This window comes from Medicago sativa, chromosome 7 (genome assembly GCF_051527215.1).
Source record: "Medicago sativa cultivar Bolivia chromosome 7, Bolivia_mono, whole genome shotgun sequence".
NCBI lineage: Eukaryota > Viridiplantae > Streptophyta > Magnoliopsida > Fabales > Fabaceae > Medicago > Medicago sativa.
The window spans coordinates 83114700-83133611 of NC_140755.1; the positions used below are offsets into that span (position 1 = coordinate 83114700).

The 18912-nt window shown below is 39.6% G+C and overlaps 1 long non-coding RNA gene across 1 annotated transcript in view; it reads left to right on the forward strand.

The window, feature by feature from the left end:
- Positions 1–18308, forward strand: part of LOC146909324 (uncharacterized) — a 99437-nt gene extending 81129 nt beyond the window's left edge. The window contains exons 2-4 of the long non-coding RNA XR_015019793.1: positions 16191–16360; positions 17235–17482; positions 17869–18308. This is a non-coding gene — a long non-coding RNA (uncharacterized LOC146909324). The remainder of the gene's footprint in view (positions 1–16190; positions 16361–17234; positions 17483–17868) is intronic.
- Positions 18309–18912: the final 604 nt, after the last annotated feature.

The following is an 18912-nucleotide window of genomic DNA, read 5'->3' on the forward strand; positions in this document are numbered from 1 at the left end:
TGCGATCAATCCCACATAGCTGAGGCACTTTGGAGGTGATGTTGTCGGCGCGGGTTGTCGCGTTTAGGCACTTTGCTTCTAATTGTTCTATGACGCTGTGAACCGTAGATAACCAAACCCATCCATGGCCATTTTCTAGGACGTAGTGCGGAGGCTAAACCGAGTGTCGTCTCGAGTTTTAGTCGTCACGCGATACTACACTCAAGTTAGATCTTCCACGTATAATCATGGAGCGAGAGTTGTCTCGTGACACCATGAGATACGTCGGAGAGGTTGCAACTTGGGAACCTTTTAGAACCCGGTTACTATTATCCTAAAGCCTTAGATTCACCGGACACCGTGTCCACCCATGACTCCTCAACTTTGAACTTCAACCCACCATGTTTTCTTCGAATTTGAACATAATCATGCATTCATGCATACATGCATACATGCATAAACCTTTTGTCATGCATTGTTATCGAAGGGCTTAGACAAGTTGAATTTGTAAACATTGTAGGCATGAAGATGACTAAATCCTACAAGTTCAAGGAAGTGGATTTGGCTAGTTTGAGGGATTTGGCACTCAAGATTGAGGATCCGACTGGTTTCCGACGCCGTTATGGGACTTTACTTCCTATTCTCCATACTAATGTGGATGAGAAGCTTGTGCACACTCTGGTGCAATTCTATGATCCGGGGTATCGGTGCTTCACTTTTCCAGACTTTCAGTTGGTGCCTACTCTAGAGGCTTATTCTTCCTTGATGGGTTTATCTATTGCTAAGGGGATACCTTTCTCAGGACCTGAAGATCCTCTTCCTCCATTGGTTATTGCTAAGGATCTCTATCTCAAAACCACCGATGTCTCCAAGAATCTTGTCACTAAGGCACATATCCGAGGGTTCACTTCAGAGTATCTTCTTGGGAAAGCCAACCTCAATACCACTTGTCAGGACACTCTTGAGGCTATTCTTGCACTTCTCATCTATGGGCTTATTCTCTTTCCGAATCTTGATGGCTTCGTGGACATGAATGCTATTATGATCTTCCACTCCAAGAATTCGGTTCCTACTTTACTAGCTGACACATACCATGCTATTCACGATCGTTCCAGCAAGGGTCGTGGATACATTCTTTGTTGTGTGCCTCTCCTCTATAGGTGGTTTATTTCGCACCTTCCGCAGTCTTTCCACGACAATCCGAGGAATTGGTCTATTTCACAAAGGATTATGGCTCTCACTCCTAATGAAGTGGTTTGGCTCACTCCCGCTTCTAGGGTCAAGGAAATCATCTTCGGTGGTGGAAAGTTTCTTAATGTACCTCTTCTTGGTACCCGGGGTGGAATCAACTATAACCCGGAGCTTGCTTTGCGACAATTTGGTTTCCCGATGAAAGATAAACCCATCAATCTTGCTACAGCTCCTTACTTCTTTCACTACTCCAATGCTCCCACCGGAATTAGAGAAGATTTCATGCAAGCTTGGACCAAGCTTCGGAAGAAAGAGGTGAAGCATATGGGTGTGAGGTCCGGTATCGCTCATGAGGCCTATACACAGTGGGTGATAAGCCGAGCTGAGGAGGCTGGTACGCCTTACCCCTCTATGAGATATGTGTCTGCAACTGTTCCTACCATGCCTTTGCCTCTACTCCCACCTACCCAAGAGATGTATCAGGAGCATCTAGCTATGGAGAGTCGGGAGAAGCATCAGTGGAGGGCTAGATACTATGAGGCTGAGAACTTGATCATGACTTTGGATGGAAAGGGTGAGCAGCAGACTCATGAGGTCTTGACACTGAAGAAAGAGTTAGCTAAGGCTAAGAGAGAGATTGAAGAGAAAGATAGGATGCTTATGAGGGACTCCAAGAGAGCTAGGGGGGCCCGTGACTTCTATGCACGATACTGCAGCTATGAGTCCGACTCTGAGGACGATGATTCCACTTCCTATGCTTGAGGATTGCCATTTTCTGTTGTTATTTCCATTTGCTTATGTTGAAATTGTCTTGTAAAACTATATGTTGGTTGTTTAGTAATGTTTACGAGTTCATAATTTGTCTAAAACCCTTCGATAACCTAAAAAGAGTCTTTTTTTTTTGCATATGCATTAACACATTTCATGCATCATATGCATTCATTGGCTACAAAAAACTTCTCTCGTGCTCATTGCCTCCTGGTTTTGTCCGCCGCAGTCTGAAAAGTGGCTCGTGTTCGCAAAGTCTACCAACCAGATAGAATTCATCAAACAAGATTTCACAAGAGAAGGATAATGGCTAACTTTGAAGAAGAGAATGCTCAGCTCCGTGCCGAACTGGCTGCTATGAAAGAAGATCTGGCTAAGGCTCATGACGCTATGTCCACCATGATGGCTGCACAGGAACAACCAGCCACTTCTATTCCAGTTACTGCTGAGGTGATTCCCTCTATCCCGCTATCTACTGTGGCTACTGATGCTCGTTTTGTTATGCCCAACGGCCGTCCTTATGGACTCCCACCATTCTATTCTCCTAATACTGCTGCTGGTGTCTCTGGTTTTGCTGGTCAAGGACAGATTCCTGTGTCTACTGCTATGCCTCAGGTGACTACCGTTGTTACCGACCCTATTGTACACACTGTGCAACAGGTGATTGATGTTGATACTCCGCGTGGACAAGATCCTGCAATGGAAGCTATGAAGAAACAGTTGAGGGAGTTGGCTGGAGAACTCCGTGAGGTCAAGGCTAGCCGAGGAAACAATGGAGCTCCTACTAAAGCCCGTGATCTATGCTTGGTATCCCGATTCGAGGTTCCTAAGAAATTCAAAGAACCAGAATTTGACAAGTACAATGGGACTTCTTGCCCACATAACCATGTTATCCGGTATGTCAGAAAGATGGCTAACTATGCCGACAATGACGCACTGATGATCCACTGCTTCCAGAGTAGCTTGACAGATGATGCAGCAGATTGGTACACTAGTCTGAGCAAAGATAACATCCATACTTTTGAGGAACTCGCTGCTGCTTTCGAAGGTCAATATGAATTCAATACCCGTCTAAGGCCAAATAGGGACTCTCTTAAAGCCCTATCTCAGAAATCAGATGAAACCTTCCGAGAATATGCTCAGAGGTGGAGAGGGGCAGCTGCCCGTGTTTCTCCTCGACTTGATGAGGAAGAGTTAACACAGACATTCCTGAAGACTCTGAAGAAGGAATACAAGGAGAGAATGATAGTCTCTGCCCCAAACAACTTCTCTGATATGGTTACAATGGGAACGCGTCTTGAAGAGGCTGTCCGAGATGGTATTATTGTCCTTGAGAAAGGTGAATCATCAAACAGTGCACCAAAGAAGTACGGTAACGGTCATCACAAGAGAAAAGAATCTGACGTAGGGATGGTGTCTGGTAACCCATCTGCAGCTGCTACACAATTACCCCTGCCTTATCACTACATGCAATACTCTCAACATCCTTTCTTCCCACCATTCTATCAGCAATATCCTCTACCACCGGGTCAACCACCAATGCCCGTCAATGCTATCCCTCAGCAAACACAACAACAGCCTCCTGCTCAACAGCAACGACAGCAACAACAGGGTCCCCGACCTAAGCCTTCTTTTCCACCAATACCAATGTCGTATGGTGAACTGCTCCCAACTCTACTGGCCAAGGGACACTGTGTCACTAGACCAGGCAAGCCTCCGCCTAATCCATTGCCTCCCAGGTTCCGTCAGGACCTAACATGTGAATTCCATCAGGGTGCTCAAGGCCATGATGTCGAAGGTTGCTTTGCTCTGAAATATATTGTGAAAGATCTGATAGAAAAGGGACGTTTGACTTTTGAGAACAGTGTTCCCCATGTCCTTGACAACCCGCTTCCAAACCATGCTGCTGTCAATATGATTGAGGCCTTTGAAAGGGTTCCTGTCCATCAAGAGGATCCCAGGTTGGATGTCCGCAATGTCGTTACTCCCTTGGTGCCATTACATGTCAAACTTTGCCAGGCTTCTCTGTTCAATCATGATCATGATTCTTGTTCAGAATGTCTGCAGAATTCTATGGGCTGTTGTGTTGTGCAAAGTGATATCCAGAGCCTGATGGATGACAAGTACTTGATTGCCAGTGATGTATGTGTGATTGTACCAGTGTTCCATGATTCTCCTGTTGAAAGTGCAAAGAATGTTGAGCCTCTGGTGATCAGGCTACCTGGTCCTGTATCTTATACCTCTACCAAAGCAATTCCCTACAAATACAATGCAACCATGGTTGAAAATGGGGTGGAAGTACCTCTGGTATCCCCAGCCACAGTTGATAATGTTGCCGGTGAAATTACAACTCTGAGAAGTGGAAAAGTCCGTCCACCCTTGTTCCAAAGGCAGGTGGTCACACCCATTGCTACGGTGATTCCACCGGTCGCTCCTCCTGTTGACAAGAACACCGGTCCAGCAGGCCAATCTATTGAAGAGTCCAATCTGGACGAAATCCTGAGGCTTATCAAGAAAAGTGACTATAAGATTGTTGACCAGCTGCTACAAACCCCATCAAAGATATCCATCTTGTCTCTGCTCATGAGCTCAGAGGCTCACAGGAAAGTGTTAATGAAGATACTGGAGCAAGCTTATGTTAACCACGAAGTCTCTGTAGATCAATTTGATGGGATAGTGAGCAATATTACTGCCTGCAACAACTTGGGGTTTGGTGACGATGAGCTCCCCGAAGCAGGGAAACGCCACAACTTGGCTCTACATATCTCAGTACATTGTGGATCTGACATGATATCCAATGTGTTGGTAGACACTGGATCATCATTGAATGTAATGCCTGAGTCCACACTAAGGCAATTGAGCCATCATGGAATTTCTCTGAGGGGTAGCAGTTATCTGGTTAAAGCTTTCGATGGATCCCGCAAGGATGTTCTTGGGGAAGTAGACTTGCCAATCACCGTCGGTCCCGAGACATTTCAAATAACTTTCCAAGTCATGGATATCAATGCCTCTTACAGCTGTCTCCTCGGAAGACCATGGATCCATGACGCTGGAGCAGTAACTTCCACTTTGCATCAGAAGCTCAAGTTCATGAAGAATGGTAAGGTTGTCACTGTATATGGTGAGGAGGCATTTCTGGTTAGCCAAATATCATCATTCTCTTGTGTTGAAGCAGGGTCCGCGGAAGGAACGTCGTTTCAAGGCTTGACTGTCGAGGGTGCAGAACCCCGGAGGGCTGGTGCTAGCATGGCCTCACTGAAAGATGCCCAGAAGGCTGTTCAAGCAGGGCAAGCTGCCGGCTGGGGCAAGGTGATTCAGATCTTGGAAAACAAACGTAAAGAAGGCCTTGGATTCTCCCCGACATCTGCTGTTTCAAAGGGAACTTTTTACAGTGCTGGGTTCATCAACGCTATTGCTGAAGATGCTGCTGAAAGTGGTCACGTGCCTACATTTGTTATACCAGGAGGCACTGTGAGAAATTGGGAAGCCATTGATGTTCCTTTAGTCATGCATGCTTCCATGTAATGTGTTTTGTTGCTCATGTTTTCTGTTTTCAAAATAACAATCCTTTCGCTCTGCCCAAGGCGAAAGTGATATCTTTGTAAGGGCGTGTTTGTTTCGGCATTGCCGTTAATCAATAAAAAGTTGTCGTCTTTCTCACGACTCTTTGTTTTTTACTTTTTAGTGCCTTTTTCTTGGAAATAATGGTAATGCCAGAAAAAACCAAAACATCTGTATTTTTCTTATTAATTTCAAAAATCTGCATAGAAAAACATTTTTCTAAAAATCATCCCAATCATATTATGCAGATTGAACCATAATAAACCCGTTGAACACAGTGACCCTATGGTTCCTCCAAATTTTGAATTCCCTGTGTATGAAGCTGAAGATGAGGATGATGATTATGAAGAGGTACCGTATGAGATCACTCGACTGCTTGAGCAAGAAAGAAGAGCCATTCAGCCTCACCAGGAAGAGATTGAGCTTATCAACCTGGGTACTGAGGAAAACAAGCGAGAGATCAAGATTGGTGCTGCACTTGAGCCAGAAGTGAAAAGGAAGATTATTCAGCTTCTCCATGATTATCCAGATGTCTTTGCATGGTCCTATGAAGATATGCCGGGTCTAGATCCCAAGATTGTGGAACATCGGATACCGACAAGACCTGAATGTCCTCCTGTCAAACAGAAATTGAGAAGGTCTCGTCCAGACATGGCTCTTAAGATCAAGGCTGAGGTACAGAAGCAAATTGATGCGGGTTTCCTCATGACAGCTGAATACCCTGAGTGGATTGCCAACATCGTACCAGTACCAAAGAAAGATGGGAAAGTTCGAATGTGTGTTGATTACAGAGATCTGAATAAAGCCAGTCCGAAAGATAACTTCCCATTGCCTCATATTGATGTGCTTGTTGACAGTACTGCTCAATCCAAAGTGTTCTCCTTCATGGATGGTTTCTCTGGTTATAATCAGATACGAATGTCTCCTGAAGACAGAGAAAAGACGTCCTTCATCACTCCGTGGGGAACGTTCTGTTATAAAGTAATGCCGTTTGGCTTGATAAATGCTGGTGCTACCTATCAAAGAGGTATGACGACTCTGTTTCATGATATGATTCACAAAGAGATTGAAGTGTATGTTGATGATATGATTGTGAAGTCAAGTGATGAAGAGCAGCATGTCGTGTATTTGAAAAAGATGTTTGAAAGATTGAGAAAGTACAAGCTGCGGTTGAATCCCAACAAGTGCACATTTGGTGTAAGATCTGGAAGGTTGCTAGGCTTCATTGTCAGTCAAAGAGGCATTGAAGTTGATCCTGACAAAGTCCGAGCCATCAGAGAGATGCCGGCCCCTCAAACTGAGAAGCAAGTCAGAGGTTTCCTCGGACGTCTAAACTACATTTCAAGATTCATATCTCACATGACTACTACTTGTGGTCCAATTTTCAAATTGCTCAGAAAGAATCAGTCTGTTGTATGGAATGATGAATGCCAAGCAGCTTTTGATAGCATTAAAGAATACCTGTTGGAGCCACCTATCCTTGTCCCGCCAGTGGAAGGAAGGCCTTTGATTATGTATCTGTCAGTGTTAGATGATTCAGTGGGCTGTGTTCTCGGTCAGCAAGATGAGACTGGTAAGAAAGAGCATGCTATCTACTATCTGAGCAAGAAGTTCACCGACTGTGAGACTCGGTATACGATGCTTGAAAAGACATGTTGTGCTTTAGCCAGGGCTGCCAAACGCCTGCGTCATTATATGGTGAATCATACAACTTGGTTGATATCCCGAATGGATCCAATCAAGTACATCTTTGAAAAGCCTGCTGTTACTGGAAAGATTGCGCGTTGGCAAATGTTGTTGTCTGAATATGATATTGTGTACAAAGCTCAGAAAGCAATCAAAGGAAGCGTCCTTGCTGAGCACCTTGCTTGTCAACCTCTTGATGATTATCAGCCAATTAAGTTTGATTTCCCTGATGAAGAGATTATGTATCTGAAAGCAAAAGACTGTGAAGAGCCACTGATCAATGAAGGGCCAGATCCCAATAGCAAGTGGGGATTGGTGTTTGATGGTGCTGTTAATGCTTATGGTAAAGGAATTGGAGCCATCATTGTAACTCCGCAGGGGCACCACATTCCTTTCACCGCTCGGATAACTTTCGAATGCACAAACAACATAGCTGAGTATGAAGCATGCATCTTGGGCATTGAAGAAGCCCTTGACCTGAGAATTAAGCACCTTGACATCTATGGAGATTCTGCACTTGTTATCAATCAGATAAAGGGTGAATGGGAGACTCATCATGAGAAGCTGATCCCTTACCGTGACTATGCAAGACGTCTATTGACATACTTTACCAAGGTTGAACTGCACCACATCCCTCGGGATGAAAACCAGATGGCTGATGCTCTTGCTACTCTGTCTTCCATGTTTCGTGTCAATCACTGGAATGATGTGCCTGTAATCAAAGTACAGCGTCTTGATAGACCCGCTCATGTGTTCACTATTGAAAATATGCCAGATCAAGTGGATAGAGATGTGAATGACAAAAAGCCTTGGTATTACAACATCAAACAATTCTTGCAGAATCGTGAATATCCACCTGGTGCTTCCAATAGGGATAAAAAGACTTTGAGACGATGGGCTAGCAGGTTCCTTCTGGACGGAGAAATCCTATACAAGAGGAACTATGACATGGTCTTGTTGAGATGTGTTGACAAACAAGAAGCTGAGAAGTTGATGCATGATGTACATGATGGTACTTTTGGGACCCACGCTTCGGGTCACACTATGTCAAGAAAGCTGTTAAGAGCCGGCTATTACTGGATAACTATGGAACGTGATTGCCACAAACATGCCAAAAGATGCCACAAGTGTCAAATTTATGTCGACAAGATTCATGTGCCTCCACATGCTCTCAATGTTATCTCTTCCCCATGGCCTTTCTCTATGTGGGGCATTGACATGATCGGAAGAATCGAACCAAAGGCTTCCAATGGACATCGTTTCATTCTAGTGGCAATTGACTACTTCACCAAGTGGGTTGAAGCTGCCTCCTATGCAAATGTGACCAAGCAAGTGGTTGTCAAGTTTATCAAGAATAACATCATCTGTCGATACGGTGTTCCCAACAAGATCATCACTGACAATGGTTCCAATCTGAACAATAGTATGATGCGAGCTTTATGTGAAGAATTCAAAATTGAACATCGCAACTCTTCTCCTTATAGACCTCAGATGAATGGTGCAGTTGAGGCCGCTAACAAGAACATCAAGAAGATTGTTCAGAAGATGGTCACTACTTACAAAGACTGGCATGAAATGCTACCATTTGCCTTGCATGGTTACCGTACTACAGTACGCAGTTCAACCGGGGCAACCCCTTTCTCTCTTGTATATGGTATGGAAGCAGTTCTCCCTCTGGAAGTGGAGATTCCATCTCTTCGAGTAATCATGGAAGCAAAGTTAACTGAGGCTGAATGGTGTCAAAGTCGGTATGATCAATTGAATCTGATTGAAGAGAAACGTATGGATGCTATGGCTCATGGACAGTTGTATCAAGTGCGAATGAAGAATGCTTTTGACAAGAAAGTCCGACCTCGAGAATTCAAGGAAGGAGAACTTGTATTGAAAAGAAGAATAAGTCAGCAACCCGACCCAAGGGGCAAGTGGACACCTAACTATGAAGGTCCTTATGTCGTCAAGAAGGCTTTCTCTGGTGGTGCTTTGATTCTTACACACATGGATGGTGTTGAGCTTCCAAATCCTGTTAATGCCGATATAGTCAAGAAATACTTTGTCTAAAAAGAAAAGAACAGCGTGGTAGGTCGAAAACCCGAAAGGGCGGCCTAGGCAAAAATGCGCTTCCCGGTGGATCGAAAACCCGAAAGGGCGATCCAGGCAAAAGTTAGGGACAAAAAAAAATGAATATGAAAAAGCTCGCTGAGATTGTACGCAACTCAGGCAAGAATGAGCGCCTCGATGAGCCGAAAACCCGAAAGGGCGGTTCATGCAAAAATGAGGTTGACAATAAAAGACAAGTAACTATATCTGGCAAATCACCATCACCCCTTGGGGCATCTACAACTGTCAATGATCATTCTTCATCAGAGGCTTCTGTACCTGTGAATTCAAAATTTCTATGAAATGTAGCGGTCATCGTGTTCAATGTATCACCAACCAATAAAATTACCATGTTCCAAGCTTTGTAAATCCGTGAAGTCATGCCTTTGGCTGACTTTCACTCTTCTACATCAATTTGAGCCTTTCTATTGTTTGAAACTCTATTTTTCTTTCCACTTTCAATGCTATATACAAAACATTTTCCTTCTATTTGATAATGACAATGTCTGAAGCAAACATCTTTGAAAATTGAAAAATCTTTTCCTGTCTATTTTGAAAGCAAACCTGAGCAATAGGGTACATTTCAATGAAACATGCATGAATGAGTGAATATCAATGTCTATTTCAATACTTGTTACAAGCAGGTTACTCCCCAAGATGATCTATGGTCAATGGCAAGAATGAAAAAACAGAATGAAAATGAAAAAAATTGAAAGAAAAGCTCGCTAAGTTGAAAACCCGAAAGGGCGGCTTAGGCAAAAATGAGCACCCCGCTGATTGACAACCTATGAAGGCAATTCAGGCAAAAATGGGGCAATGAAAAGGATCTATTCCCCGGTGAATCGAAAACCCGAAAGGGCGGTTCAGGCAAGAGTGGGGTTTGAAAGAATGAAAATTGAAAAGCATTGACCACAGATGCGAACATCCAATGTTTACCCAGCACTGACACGCCTAGCAACGGCGACCTGTATCCAAGAACCTTCCAAGGGTCCCTCCTCTACAAGTTTATTGCCCTCAGCCATGGATTCAATACGTCTCTCAACGACGGTCTCTCCAAAGAGGTTTTCCCCTGTGAATATGTCGCAGCACGAGCCACTACGTGCCCAATCTTCCGATGTTTCGTCTGCCTTTGTGAAACTTCTCTGTCAAGTTGCAAATCAATCATGCATTCCAAGCATTCATACATGCATAATCATGCATTTTATGTGCTCATACATCCAATAATCTTGCTATACCATACATACATGTTGCATATCCAACTGTCAATCCCCAAATTCAAACCAATTTCAATTCCAAATTCCAATGACAACTTCAATTCCAAATCATGTCAACTGTCAAATTCGAAGCAATTTCCAATCTCAATTTCAACTTCAAATGTCAAATTCGAAGCAATTTCCAATCTCCAATGTCAATTCCAATCTCAATTTCAATGTCAAACTATCAGATTCAACTCAATGTCAATTGTCAAATTCGATGCAATCTCAACCTTCCAATCTCAATTCCAAACCATGTCAAATGTCGAATTCGAAGCAATCTCAACTCCAATAACAAGTTCAATGTTGACATCCAATGACAATGTCAATGTCAATCTCCAATTCCAATGTTGACATCCAATGGCAATGTCAATGTCAATCTCCAATTCCAATGTTGACATCCAGTGACAGTGTCAATGTCAATCTCCAATTCCAATTCCAATGCTAATCTCTAATTCCAATTCCAATGCCAATCTCCAATTCCAATGTCAATTTCAATGTCAAATTCCAATTTCAATCCAATTTCAATGTCAAATTCCAATTTCAATCCAATTTCAATGTCAAATTCCAATTTCAATCCAATTTCAATGTCAATGTCAAATGGCAATTTCAATGTCAATGTCAATATCCAATGTCAATGTCAATTTTCAATCCAATTTCAATCCAATTTCAATGACAATTGCAATTCTCCAATCCAATGTCAATGTCTATGTCTCAATCCAATTCCAATTTCCAATCTCAACTTTCAATCTCAACTTTCAATGTCAATTTCAACTTTCAATTCAATCCAAATCAATGTCAATTTACTCTTGGGCCAACAAAAATGGTCATGTCTATTTCCAAATCAAGTCAATAACAATTTACCCTCAATTGGTATCTTGTTAAGCTAGACTCTCAATTTGTATCTTGTTACTGGTCAAGTGCCAGGTTCAATCCAAAAAAGAACCACTTGTACCTGCTTGTATACCTATGCTTCCGGACAAACGGCAAGTTCGATTTGCAGAACAGTTTGTACCCAGCTTATACTCTGTTATCGGTCAAACGGCAAGTTCGATAGAACAGTTTGTACCCAGATCATGCTTCGTTATCAGTCAGACGGCAAGTTCAATCTGAAGAACAGTTGGTACCTAGCTTACGCTTTGTTATCAGTCAAACGACAAGTTCGATCTAAGAGAACAGTCTGCACTTTCCCACATGATGTGGTGATAATCCAACAAGCAAGTTCGATCCAAAGAAACAGCTTGTATCAACCCTTTTGTCTATGTCTCCAGCCAAACAGCCAGTTCAATCCAAAAGAACAGTTTGTGTCTGCCTATCTGTTTGTATCTTCAACCAAGTGTCAGGTTCGATCCAAAGAACAGCTCGTATCTGTCTATATGGCTATGTTTCCGGTCAAGTGCCAAGTTCAATTCCACGAACAGCTTGCACCTATCTTTTGTTTTGTATTCCTTGGTCAAGTGACTAGTTCGACCCAAAGAACAGCTTGTACCTTATTTTCTATCCCTGGTTTGTCTACCCTGTCAATGTCCACCTGAATCCTCAGTGACATCACAGGTTCCATAGACCCCAGTTGTTTGTCTTGCATTCATAACTAAAGTACTGCATGACATTCATAATTTTGAAACTCTGAAAACGTATTTTTATGTCCAAAAACAGTGCAAATGTCAATATTTAAGTATCTTCGTCCCGTCAACTCTAAGACTTCGTCTCTTGACTCTCCGGACAAAGAAACTTAAATAGGGGCAGCTGTTATACCCTAATTTTGGACCTAAAAATACTAGTCAATTTTTCTTTTCTTGCATTATAAGTCATTTGATATGTCTCTGATCAATTGCATCTTTCTCTGCATTTTATTTCAATATTATTTGCAAAATTTATGTAAAAGGGTATTTTAGTCATTTCCTGCATTTAACTCATTTTGATCTTTGAAAATTGTTTAAGTCTTTTAATTTGGTTTGTATAGGTCCTTGTTTCAATTTCGTGGCAAAATTCATTTCAAAAAATATCAGTTGGATCATTTTTTAGTCAATTTAGCCCCTAGGGGCATTTTAGTCATTTCCTATGTCAAGATTTCTTTCAGTCTCCTAAGATTTGTTTAAGTCCTTTCAAATAGGTTGAATAAGTCTTTGTTTCATTCTATGTCAAAATCCATTCCAAAATTTGCATTTAAAGTCATTTTTTTAGTCAGTTTTGCCCCTAGGGCCATTTTGGTCATTTCAAGTGTCAAGTCACTGTTTAAACCCTTAAAATTGTCTCTGAGTCTTTTAATTTTACTTGTATGAGTCTTTGATTCAGTTCCTTGTTAAAAATCCATTTTAATTTGCATCTGAGTCATTTTTAGTCGTTTTTAGCCCTAGGGGCATTTTGGTCATTTCACACAAAATTTCGGCAGAGAGGTACTTTAAAGTACCTCATGTAGGCCATTGGTTCGTTTTAGTCCGTTTTGTCAAATTTTAGACGTTCCACTTTACGTTATTTTCCAATTACCAATTTTAATTCAATTTTATTTTAATTTTAGTCCTAATTTTCTAATATTTGCGTTATAGTCCTTTTTTGTCCTTTTTTAAGTATTTTTGCAGATTGGTCCTTTGTTTGTCATATTTTGCAGAAAAATCCCAAAGTCAAAGCAGTTACAAGGCAGTCAAAGTTTGTTACAAGCTATGCCACGTGGCAGTCAGCCATTGGTCCAGAAGCTACACTTGGCAGCCTATAAAAGGCTCCAATCATTGCAGTGCCATTCAGAAGCTAACAACTCAGCAAAAAATCAGAAACAGAATCTGCATTCTCTCTCCACCACCAACACAGATCAAACGCAAGAAAAACTCAGAAAGCCTCAAGAACAAGGTTGAAGATTCATCTTCAACCTTCAAACCCTAACTGTTCCAACACATCAAATTGCATCGATCCAACGCCAATTCATCATCAAATTGTTACGTTCACATCATAAACAAATACATTCAGTCACGGAGATTGCGAAAAGTCTGCGAAAATCCTCAGAATTCAATTGAATTTTCATCATCGGATTGTAGCTCTCTGCAATTCCAGCACAGGATCCCTGTACGATCACAGAAAGAGAACGCAGAGAGGAGAAGAAGAGGTGTCGAAGAAAGATTGATCAGAGAATACGAAGAAGGAGAAGTTCGAGTACAACGAGAACCAGATTCAACAAAACCGAGTCAGTTATACCACAAACTGCTCCAAGATCAAAGCATCAGCACAGGTAACCTGCTTCTCTCTCTTTGTTTTCATCCTCTCTTTCAAAACTTCCGAGAATAAATCCATAGATCTAGGGTTATACATAAGGTTTCTGGAGAAATCATTTACGAAATAAGAACGAGAAGAAGATTTCGAGCCTTCTGATGTAAAAAGATTTTGAAAAACATGTTGTTGAAAGTTCCGACGCGGTGGCTCCGTCGCCGGAAGCCGTAACCGTCGTCGGAAACTTCAACAGTCCGCCGGAATCTTCATCATGTTCATATCATCCCAGAAAACTGATGTGCAGAGTGTCTAGAGAGAGAAGGAGAGGGAATTCGGCTTAGAGAGAGAAAGGTGAGAGAAGAATGAGGATTTGTGAAGAGTTTTGGCTTATATACCATGTCGTTAATCCTACGTGCGCGCGTGCATCCCCATACTGTGTTCCCCTGCGTGCTGTGACGTTAGATCTAGGGTTTTGGCTCCCTGGATCAATCCAACGCACCTGATGCATTTGGATGATCCAGGATCCATTTCCCTTGGGCCTGGACATCTTTTCTTCACAGATTCTTCGTTTTTGCCTATTTCTTGCTATGTGCACCACTGAATCTTGCTGTTTACACCACTGCCTTGCCTAAAATCCTTTAAAAAATTCCTAAACCATTTTTCATGTGTTCTTGATATTTTCTTTAACATTTTTGTGGTATTTTTTTGTGCTAAAGCCTGTGGAAAATATTTGAAGCATTTTTTCTTTTATTTTTGTTAGAATTAATAATTTTCTTGCACATTTTAGTCCAAAAAACCTTTGAAAAAATTCCTAAAAAATTCATGTAGATTTCTTGATATTTTTGTAGTATTTTGTGATAATTTTCACATGATAAAATTGGTAAAAAAATTAGGTGTCAATTTTCTTGCTATTTTTGTCATATTTTGTGCTAAAAATAAGTGGATCTTTGCTTGATTTTAATCCAAATGGCTTAATGAATGTTGGTGACCTATACTACTTGACTTCATAGGGTTGTAGCTACTGTTTGTGTTTAATTTTGTTGCATAATTGTGAGTTTTGGTAGGTTACTTAGCTTACAAGTCATTAAGTAGTTAAATAATGTAAATATGCTCCAAATTTGTGTTAAAATGTCAAGTAAATCATGTAGCCTCTATTCCCATCCCAATACTTGTTTCTAAACCTTTAAAATGTAATTGGAATGTGAGAATTATAGGCCACTTGGTTCTTGCATTCTATGAACAAATTTTAGCCATGTTTGCACTTATTTTCTACCTTTTACATTCTAATATTTCTCTTACTTCACTTCTTTGATATTTGCCTTATGCTACTAACCATTTTCCTTTCATATTTCACATTCACCATAAGCATCATCATTGCATCCCATTTTCATCTCTATTTTCTTTCTTGCAACTTAATTTGTACCAAAAGTTAGAATGTAAACACCTAGGAAATTTTGTAATATTCTTTCATGCTTTTAATTTCTTGGCAAAGAGGCCATAGAATGTATCTAGGGTATGATGTAAAGGACAATGGACTCTAATGATGTACACCGACACAAGCACCGACACATGCACACACACCACTAAGTAGCTAGAATATGCATGTTTAGATGTATGTTTAGGATTGTATGTTTAGATGAATGCCTAGGATTCATACTTAGAAAAAACCAATTTTCCAAACAAATGTGAACAACTTCACTCAAACCTTTTCCAAATAAACCTTGGGATCCAATATCCCATTGTACTTTCTTTTCCATTTTCTTAATCAAATTTCAATGAAAATAATCAAACTTTGACTTCTTTTGCAATTCACTAATCCAACCTCACTATTTCCTAATCTCATGCCCTTGAGGCCTCTTTCTATTCTTCCAAAATCCATTTTCAAACTTAAAATCAACCAACAAAAACAAAAACATTTTTGAGAGAGAACTACGGTGGATTTGATCCCTTAATCGGGTACGTAGGCAAGGAATAAAATTCCTTCAATTCAACTAAAATAAAAATTCAAACACATTCTTCTCCCTCCAATTCTTCACTTAGAACATCCTTAGGTTTAATAAGCATTTCAAAATAGCATTTAAAAATAAAGCGCGCGCGTAGAAATTAAAGACGGTTCCTATAGGTTACTATAGTCGTTATGGGTGCCTAACACCTTCCCATAGCGAAAACAACTCCCGGACCTCGATTCTCAAGGGTTTTGCTTACTTTTTCCCTTCCCAAGAAAAAATAAGATATCACCGGTTTAAAAGGTTCAAACGTAATCAATGTTTGACACCCAAAAACCAAGATAAAACAAAGAGAATTTGTGATTTGTCCACTATATCGATCTTTTAAAAGAAAAAAGTTTACTGAGATAATTGAAACATCTAAGCAGTTTAGGTTATTCATTTTATGATCAATTTCCATTAAAAGTTGAAGCTGATAGAGTGTTTTGATTTTATATGTTCAATTCTGCAGAACTGGTGTGTAAATATAGTAGAACATCTATTCCATGATCATATTGGTGAAGAGGAAACTGCAGTAGGTGTGGGAATTGAAGTAGGTGTGGGAACTGTAGGATCATCAGAGGCAATCATGTTAGCTGGTCTAGCTTTTAAAAGGAAATGGAAGACTTAGAAAAGCAGAAGGTAAACCTTATGATAAACCCAACATAGTCACTGAAGCTAATGTGCAGGTTGATCTTTAATTATGTTAATAATGCTATAAAGTTTGAAATAACTTCTAATATGTGTTAACTTCATGCTCACATCATAATAAATAGGTTTATGTAGTTATATTCTGTATTTTGTTACACATGAACTTTTTCCACTCCAAACATGACTTTAGATAAACATATTCAGAAAAAAATGCAGATTTTGTACATTTCGGCAGTACATTTCTGTACAAAATATGTCCATTAGAAGTAGACTTTGGTTTATTAGAAATGTTGTGGTAGAGAAAGTTCCTTCCTATTGTTGTTGTTATGAAATACAGTTGCAGGCCCAACCTAAATAAAAGGTCAGGCAAGCCCTTGCTTTAGGCATCAAGACCAGCCCACTCATCCACTACATACAGGACTCGATAATTTTATTCCCTTGTCTTTATTTTGATATTTAACTATTATTGCACATATGAAGCCATGACTCAATAATCTTTATTTTGTCACAACTCACCGTAGTCCCTTAATGTATTACAATTACAAAAACATATATAAATGTGTCTTTTGCTTGCCAGTTTTGGTCATCACATTTGTATTTCTGTTTGTCAATTTGAACCATGATAGTTCCTGAATGTTTCTTTCGTTAATCAATTTAACCCACAATAAAGTTATTAACAAAAGACACACTTCGGATGTTTTTGAAATATCGATACATTCATGAACTACAGCGACGCGGCCACATACATTTAGGGAACAAAGTGATTGTTTACTTTGTGTGTCTCACATTGCTGCCATATGGTAGAATAAAAATTCAAAATGATTTAAGTGATTGATGTGTCATATGTTACCTAAAAATTTGCCAGGTACTTTAAGGTCGAGCTAAAAAAGGAAACTCACAGGATTACTATATGATGGATCCACTGCAAGCTGTCGAAATGGTAGATGAGAACATCATTTGTGTTGCAGCAACCATTTAGGATTCAAGGCTGACCGGAGAGTTTGAGGATGTTAAGCTTCCCAACAAACTTCTTACGAATAAGGAGATAGAATGGGATACGCCGATTCATGTAGATGCTGCAAGTGGCAGGTCCGTTGCTACGTTTCTCCAAAGGTAATAATTTATATAAATTGATTGATTCCTTTGACCTTTATGCATTCAATCAATATCTTTGTTTAAGAATTTGAGCTCACTATCAAAGTATTAAGCCCATAATGTAATTATATGGTTTTGAATCCAAAAATTTGTTTTTAAGAAGCAACAACTCTTTTATGTGAGCTTAGAGTGTCATATATGTCTACTCTCATTGAATAATTCTCTCCTGCCAATTGTCATTCTGAGAATTTTATTATAAGTTTGCATAATATAATTTTGAATCTACTCAAATGTTGCTTGAAATTTTGGTGCAAAAATGAAAAGGATGATTGAAATTTAATAATGAATACCATGTTTCTCTTTTGTAATTAGCTTTTTTATTATTTCCCTTTGATATTTTGCAGAGAAAGGGAAAAAGAAAACATATGTGGAGTGGAAGGAAATAGGAAAAAGGATGAATCATATGTGAGCAGGACCGGTATCTACAAATGAAGTGGAAGGAAATGCGAAAAGGGATGGAATTCACCGAAGAGAACCAATATATATATTATGAAACCAAATAAGACAAAAGTCTTGCAAGTTGTTTGTCTATGTTTTTAGGTTTTACTGTGTATATATTTTTTTTGGTTTTACAGAGTGGCAGAATCCGGATTTTTAGGCTTGAGTAGAAAAATCTTCTTATTTTTACTTTTTTAGGCTAAAAATATATATATTTAATGACATGAACAGTGTAATAAATAGTTTTTTTTAGTGTGTCTATAGGTCCTCTCATAGGTTTTATTGTGGGACACCCCCTATAAAAAACTTTGAGTTGAATTTTATACTCAACTTTAATTCTTGGCCATTCCTTTGTATAATTTAATATTGCCTTTTAATTCTTGTCCATATAAATGCAATTGTTAAGATAAAAAATTTAATAATCAATGACGCGGAATTTTCCTATAAGCTTATTCTTTACTGGTATATAAGGGTTTTTGATATGCCTTTAAATTTTTGTAAAAAAATGCCATTTAATTACTTATGAATAGATAATTAAATTCTCTAAAATAAGTTACTATTATCTTATGGGGGTTGAGATCCTCTCCATTTCATATCTATCTCTTTGTTACTACCTCCGTTCCTTTTTAATTGTCACTTTTTACACAAACCAAGACAATCAATAAAAGTTACTACTTTTGATACAATTGTTTTTACTTTTACTATAATGACCTTATTAATTTAATATTTCATTGCATGTGTTTCTCTCTCCGCAATAAATATCTAAGGGTAATATTGGTAAAACAACATTTAATGTTGTATTGAACTTTAAAAGTGACAGTTAAATAGGAACAAAATTTTTCTCTAAAAGTGACAATTAAAAAGGAACGGAGGGAGTATAATCGAACGAATCATTGTATGAGGTTCAATTACTACTTTAGATTGATCATTTGATTATAATAATAATAGAT